Genomic DNA, 7,109 nt, shown 5'->3' on the forward strand with positions numbered 1-7,109 from the left:
CTAACTAACTAACTAACTAACTAACTAACTAACTAACTAACTAACAATAATTAACCAACTAATTAACTAACTAATTAACTAACCAACTATCAAAGTAACCAACCAACTAACTAATTAATTAACTAACTAATTAACTAACTAACTAACTAAAACCAACTAAATATAACTAACCAATTAACTAACTAATTATCTAACCAACCAATCAACTAACCAACTAACTATCAAACCAACTAACCAACTAACTAACTAACTAAAACAAACTAAATATAACTAACAACTAGTTAACAAACTAATTAACTAACCAACCAATCAACTAACTAACTAACTAACTAAATATAACTAACAACTAATTAATTGACTAATTAACTAACCAACCAATCAACTAACCAATTAATTAACTAACTAACTAACTAACTAAATATAACTAACAACTAACTAATTAACTAACTAATTAACTAACCAACTAACTATCAAACCAACTAACTAACCAACTAAGTAACTAAAACAAACTAAATATAACTAACAACTAATTAATTAACTAATTAACTAACCAACCAATCAACTAACCAACTAACTAAGTAACTAACTAACTAAATATAACTAACAACTAACTAATTAACTAACCAACCAATCAACTAGATGCATATCTGAAGAAATTATGACAAACCTGCAGCAGGGTTTTGTTTTTAGGAACGTGGGGTGTTCATGTAAAAAGTTATGGCAAGTTTTGTGTTTTAAACCATCCTACAGAGACGACAACAACAAATCAAAATCTCTCAGAAAATATGTTTACAGCGCAAAATAGACAAACTAATTTGTTATTGTTGTGATGGTTAGTGTTCTAAATTAGGAAGAATTTCAGTTTAAAAAAATGCAGTGTAGGAAATTTTGAGTTTCGATCCCGGACGAGCCCCCAAATATACTACAATCCAAGTAGGAAAAATTAATCAAAGGACCAAGAACAGAGTTCATACAATTGGAATCACTGAAATCAAGTTTAAAAATAATTAAAAAATGAAACAAAAGTTGAAAGTTTTGTTTTAAAATCAAATTCAAAACAGGAAGACGTCCTCAAACCAGCCATGCAGTTGACCACTGGATTTGGACTGCTTCGCGAAACTTAATGAACCAAAAACTGGACAGCCTTTAACTCTCGAACCCCAACATTAATAATCTGAAGGAAATGATCCAGGAAAGGTCACAGCTGTAGCTGGAGGGGGCGGAGCTTGTTTCTCCTGACCTTCCCACACATTTGAAAATAAAAACAGATGGGTTATTTGTGTATTTCGACACAAAGAGCACCTTAAAGACACAACAGAGGAATCTGGCTGAATTAGTTTGAGAAAAGTAATTTTTTGTTCCACGACTCTTCAGGTTCTCTGCACAAATAAATGTTCTGTCTGTTTTTTCTCTCTTTCACTCCAGCTGACCTGAAACAGGTGAGAGCACGGCTGATTGAAGATGATGTGTTTACTGACTCAGCCCATGGGTCATTGAACACACCAAGGAATGATGACACCAGAACTCACCCGACCGCACCTGGATTTTATTTGTCTGAACTACGAGGGGTGAATCTGCTTAAGGGACAAAAAGCGTCATGCTGTTTTTCATAATGGAGCTTTTTAAAAATAAAATAAAATGAAATAAAATAAAACAAAGAGCTTTAATTTAACAAATAATCCAATAATGTTTTTTCAGGTGATTACTACCTAAAATACGACTTGAAGAATTTTTATTTATTAATTTTTTTGTGCAGAAAGTTACGGCATAAAACATAAAAGCTTTTTTGAGAATCTGGAACTCCTAGTGACCATCAAATCATTCGCAGGTCAAGTATCCAAATATTCCACATTATACGTTCATTTTTCTCAATGTGCTTCTGACAAAGTTCTGACCGACAGAAGCTACTGAGGAAGGTGATGCATCATGGGTAAATTCTGCACACAGAGAAATAGAAGTTGCCCCAGTGCATGCTGGTCCTAAACCTGCCTTTCTCCTTTAAGATGTTTTCTATGAGTTGGTCTCACTCTTGCAGTTGGAACAAAGCAAAATAAATAAATAAAAGTGTTGTTTTTTTCAGCAATTCTTCTTTTGAGCTGGCAAATGACTAAAAGTTGAACATGAGCCGAAACGTTCAATATGAAGAACAAATGGACATGGAGCTCCATGCACAGCCCTTCACTGTCATCAAACATCTCAATGTTTCCTGCTGCAGATTTCTCAAACCGAAGTTCGGCTGTAGAACGGAGCGTCGGCTTCGGCTGGGTGGAAACATTGATCAGCTAAATCCACAGAAATTCATCTCTCCCACCTGAGGCTGCAAACGTCCTGAAACGTTGGCAACCCCAGATTCTATGAGTATGCGAAGCCCTTTAAGGCTGTCTCTAGTGGGTTTCAGTGCTGCACGCGGAGATAAACCCACTAGCGACAGCCTTAACGGGCGAAGCCTATACGAAATAGAACGACACCGATAAGGTCTGATTGTCTGTTAAAACTAAAACTAAATGACGCCGTGTCCTCTTGTTGTGCAGCCACAATGTTTCACCTGATTTCATGCAGTTTGTTCAGTTTTTGTATTTTCCTTTTTAAATCTTTAAGCTAAAGCCAGTTATTGGTCCTGTGAGGGCCTGGTGTTGTTCTCGTCTCCGGTGCGAGCCGCAGAGTGTGTGAAGCCTCGCAGTGCGTCAGTGACACGAGGTTAAATGAAACGACCCGGACCTTTCTCTCTGGAGTGACTCGGAGCAGAAAAACGGCGAGTTGACAGAACGTGGTGTTGTCCCGAGTCTTCAACACAAACCTTCCTGACAGCAGTTCTCACGGCCCAAGCTAGTGGGCTTTCGGCCATTTTGTATGTCTACTGACATATTACAGCACAATTATGGCCACTTACTGCGCACTGATGACTTAGAGTTCACTAAGACTGACAATAAAACAAACTAGTGACTGGAGGTCTTAAACTGTTACAAAAATGGATATTATACATAAAGTAGGGCAGAAAATTAAAGAAAGTGTCATGATTAGTTTATTAGTCTGAGTTGAGAATATCAAAACTGAAAAAAGTCACAGGAAGACGAAAGGAAGTTGAAACTAGTTTTATTTTGAAGGGGATGGGACATTGGGTAGGAGGTAGCATAGGTGTTGCAACAAATGTGAGGGAGATACGTCCCCCTCACATTAAAAAAATACTTATTTGGAAACACACACACACACATTTACCATGAAATATTAGTTCACCCATTTCTGTTTCTATTTCTTCATGAATGAATCCATTCCACTTGATTAATAGGAGAATACTCAAACCACTAAAAGTCCACTCCGGGTTTTACTGGTTACCTACAACAACTCACACCACCACATTCAAGATATGCACATTCTTGATAGAGAGGAACGCTGGTTTGAGGGAGGAGTAAAGGAAGCTATCTCTGTGAAGAGAAACTGTCCATCATCAAACAGGAGCTCTATCCACACAAGGAGAGCTGTTGGTCAGGCTACTTCTTGTTGCTCTTTAAAATACTGAATCAAGTGTTTAATTATATAGATAAACATAGATGTTTAACAACCCTTTAAAATACACCAGAATGCAGGAAATGGCATCTACTTTATTCAAAACATTCTGGGGGAGGACCCCCAGAACCCTCCTCCTCCTCCCAGTGTGCTCCCCCCATTACAAATGCTTCTGACTCAAATGGGAGGTAGTGTTCAAAGAAACCAGTAATAGGGGATGGTTGGTGGATCAAAGTAGGTGAATGAGATCTTGTGCAGGTATCTACTTGTAGGATTTTGGTTCTTGCAGGTCCAGAAGTTTTTTTTTTTTTACCCTTTATTTATCCAGGTCGACTCATTGAGCCACGAGAACTCATTTTCAAGAGAGACCTGTTTAGGAGCAGATGGTGGGGGTTAAGGGCCTTGCCCACAGAGTGGGGTGAATGAAGGTGGGGGCAGGTGTGTGTGCTTCACCTACCCCACCCACATTTTTGATGTTGTCGGTACCGGGGCTTGAACCGGTGATCTTCCAATCACAGGCCCACCTTCTCTAACCTCTGCACCTCCACTCCCCCCATTTTAAATGGTAAAATCATCCGGTATTTAATGAACTCCAGCCGTAGTGGGAGATGTGCCGTGAGTGAGGATGAAGTGATCAAATGTTCAGTTCAGAGCAACAAGAAGATTCAGGACCTCTGCTGTCAGCTGCAGCTCATGTGACATGACTGACGGTTGATGGAGGTTATTTGACATAAAATCAACTTTTTGTGCGTCTGGATTCAACAAAATTGAGACCAAAGCTCGAGGCAGCATGCGTTACGAGCTGGTGGGCTCAAGAAGGAGTTTAAATGTAGCGATGCTGCTCAGGACCAGAGGATTAGACCAAACAAAACACATGGGTGCAGATAAAACTACTTTTAGTTGTTGTTTAGATCTAGTTTTATATTTCCAGCCTCAGTAACTCGCGTCGTCCTGATTCGACCCGACTCAGTTCTTGACGGTGTCAGAAGTTCTCCATGTGTTGCCTCGCTGTGGGCAGATCATCAACGAGTAGATAATAAAGTCACAAATGTTCACCGTGGTTTCCAGAAGTGCAGTATCTGAGTGGAGGCCTTCCCACCACCGGCCCGAGTCTTAAATGGAGTCCGTTTGCTCCATCTCTGTCTGAACTGTTGAAACGGTGAGGAAACATCTACACCTCCACATGGAACCACTGAAAATACAACAACCGTTTAGAGGTTTTACCAAAGGATTGAATTCTCATGATTGAAAATGAGTGGAACCGCACAACAGGAAGACTGAACTGACCCAAGCCGAGTCGAGTGAAAGGGTCATTAGTTGTTCACATCCCAGAACCTGTTCGGATCTTTATAACGTTTAGTTCCATGGGTTTAAATTCAGCTCAACGCTTCGGTCTTTGTGCGTCCAACGAGGAATCGATCCGGTCGCCGGTGATCCGTAATTCTTGCAGTGACTGAACTCTCCAGGGAGACGAGAACACATCGACGGACTCAATGGCTCATTACCAGCCCACCTAACAGACCGTCTGATTGGTGTGAAAAGACCCGCAGGGGGATTGGAGCCCCAGGACTGGGATTAATCAGCTGGAGATGAGTGGTCCCAAACACAGAGACCCTCCAACCAGCAGGTCCGTTTCAATCGTCCTCTCTTTACTTGGAGGACCCAGGGCGGCTCCCTCCACCATCAGAGCTGTTAGAAACCTGTGGACCTGGATCTCCAGCTCAGCGCGGAGACATTTCTGTTCAGCGTCCTCCTCAGCTGGAAACCGGTCCAGGTGTTGAAGAGCAGGGACAGAAAGATGAAGAGAAACAGCTGACGGGGACTTATGGCACTTTTTGAGATTCTGCTTTTCCACTTTTTAAACAAATTCAACTGATTTTGTTTATTATTGGATCTTTATTCAAATTATTTCAAGGTGCTTTGTTAAAAGAAGCAAATATAAACTCTCAAGTTTATTAACTTGTAATAAATGTCATTTATTTAAATAGTTACTAAAACATTTTTAAAGAAAGTTTTATGGTTCCAGAATATAAATCAGTTTTCTTCAGTAAAGCCCAAAATTAATTCAAGATTCAAACTTTTTAATTGTAGAAGATATCACAGAGTTTTTATTATTACAAGACAAAGTTTTAAAGAGCTTGGAGCTTTATTTTGAAACTTCAGGTTTAAACCACTTCTTCTTTGCTCTTTAAGATGTTTTTCATTGTTTTTTTTTTTTCCTTTAGATTTTTCATTCTAAATTCTGCAGAAACCAGACACTAAGGAGCACAAGCTCGTGTCTCTCCTGTGCTGAAGACCACGAGGAGGGAAACGTGTCAGGAGTCAGAGGGAGAAGAGGAGTCAAGAATGTAGGACTGAGGGTTGCAACTCTAAATGTGGGGACAATGACAGGTAAAGGTAGAGAGCTGGCTGACATGATGCTGAGAAGGAAGGTAGATGTTTTATGTGTCCAAGAGACCAAGTGGAAGGGCAGCAAGGCTCGCAGCATTGGAGCAGGGTTCAAACAGTTTTACCATGGTGTGGATAGAAAGAGAAATGGAGTAGGGGTGGTCCTGAAGGAGGAGTTGGCAAAGAATGTAGTAGAGGTGAAAAGAGTGTCAGATAAGATGATGTGTTTGGAGGTAGAAGTAGAAGGTCTGATGCTAAATGTTGTCAGTGGTTATGCTCCACAGGTTGGATGTGATGAGGAGGAGAAACAGAGGATGAGGAAGTGATGGGTAGGTTTGGTGTCAAGGAAAGAAACCAGGAAGGACAGATGGTGGTGATTTTTGCCAAGAGAATGGAAATGGCTGTAGTCAACACCTATTTCTAAAAGAGGGAGGAGCATAGAGCGACCTATAAGAGTGGAGGAAGGAGTACGCAGGTCGACTACATTCTGTGTGGAAGAGGAAACCTGAGGGAGATTGGAGACTGTAAGGTTGTGGCAGGGGAGAGCGTGGCCAGACAGCATCGGATGGTTGTGTGTAGAATGACTGTTGTTGTGAAGAAGAGAAAAAGAGTAAAATCAGAGAAGAAGACCAAATGGTGGAAGATGAAGATGGAAGAACGATGTGAGAAATTCAGAGAGGAGCTGTTAAAGGCTCTGGGTGGTAAGAAAGAGCTTCCAGATGACTGGACCACTACAGCAACAGTAATTAGAGAGACAGGTAGGAAGGTACTTACCATCCATCCATTTTCTTCCTCTCAGTGAATCAGCTGCTGCACGTTTCCTCTGACCTTGTGTTAAAGGAGTGGAAACAACACGAGGAGGGGAACCGAAGTCCTGACGGTGTTTCACCGCAGCCGTGAACCCTGGACTGAACTAAAGAACAAAATCAGAAACTGAGGGAGCTGAATCGGACCGGAAGGACTGGTTCTCTGTCCTGGTCCATCAGTCTGGTCCTGGGGGAGCAGCATGGAGGAACTTAAAGTCGGGATCGGGTGCAGTGTTTAATTTTTACTGTTTATTCTTGGTTTTATTTTCTCTTTTGGTTACTGGGTTTGTTTTTCTGTGTTGTGCTCTGGTCCTTTGTGTGCCACTTCTCATTCCGTCAGCTCTGGCCCCGCCCACTCTCACCTGTCTCCAGGTGTTTCCACTCCCTGGTCCATAATGCTGCTCGGCTTCC

The sequence above is a fragment of the Nematolebias whitei genome, chromosome 9 (genome assembly GCF_014905685.2).
Source record: "Nematolebias whitei isolate Nwh7 chromosome 9, NemWhi1, whole genome shotgun sequence".
NCBI classification, from domain to species: Eukaryota; Metazoa; Chordata; class Actinopteri; order Cyprinodontiformes; family Rivulidae; genus Nematolebias; species Nematolebias whitei.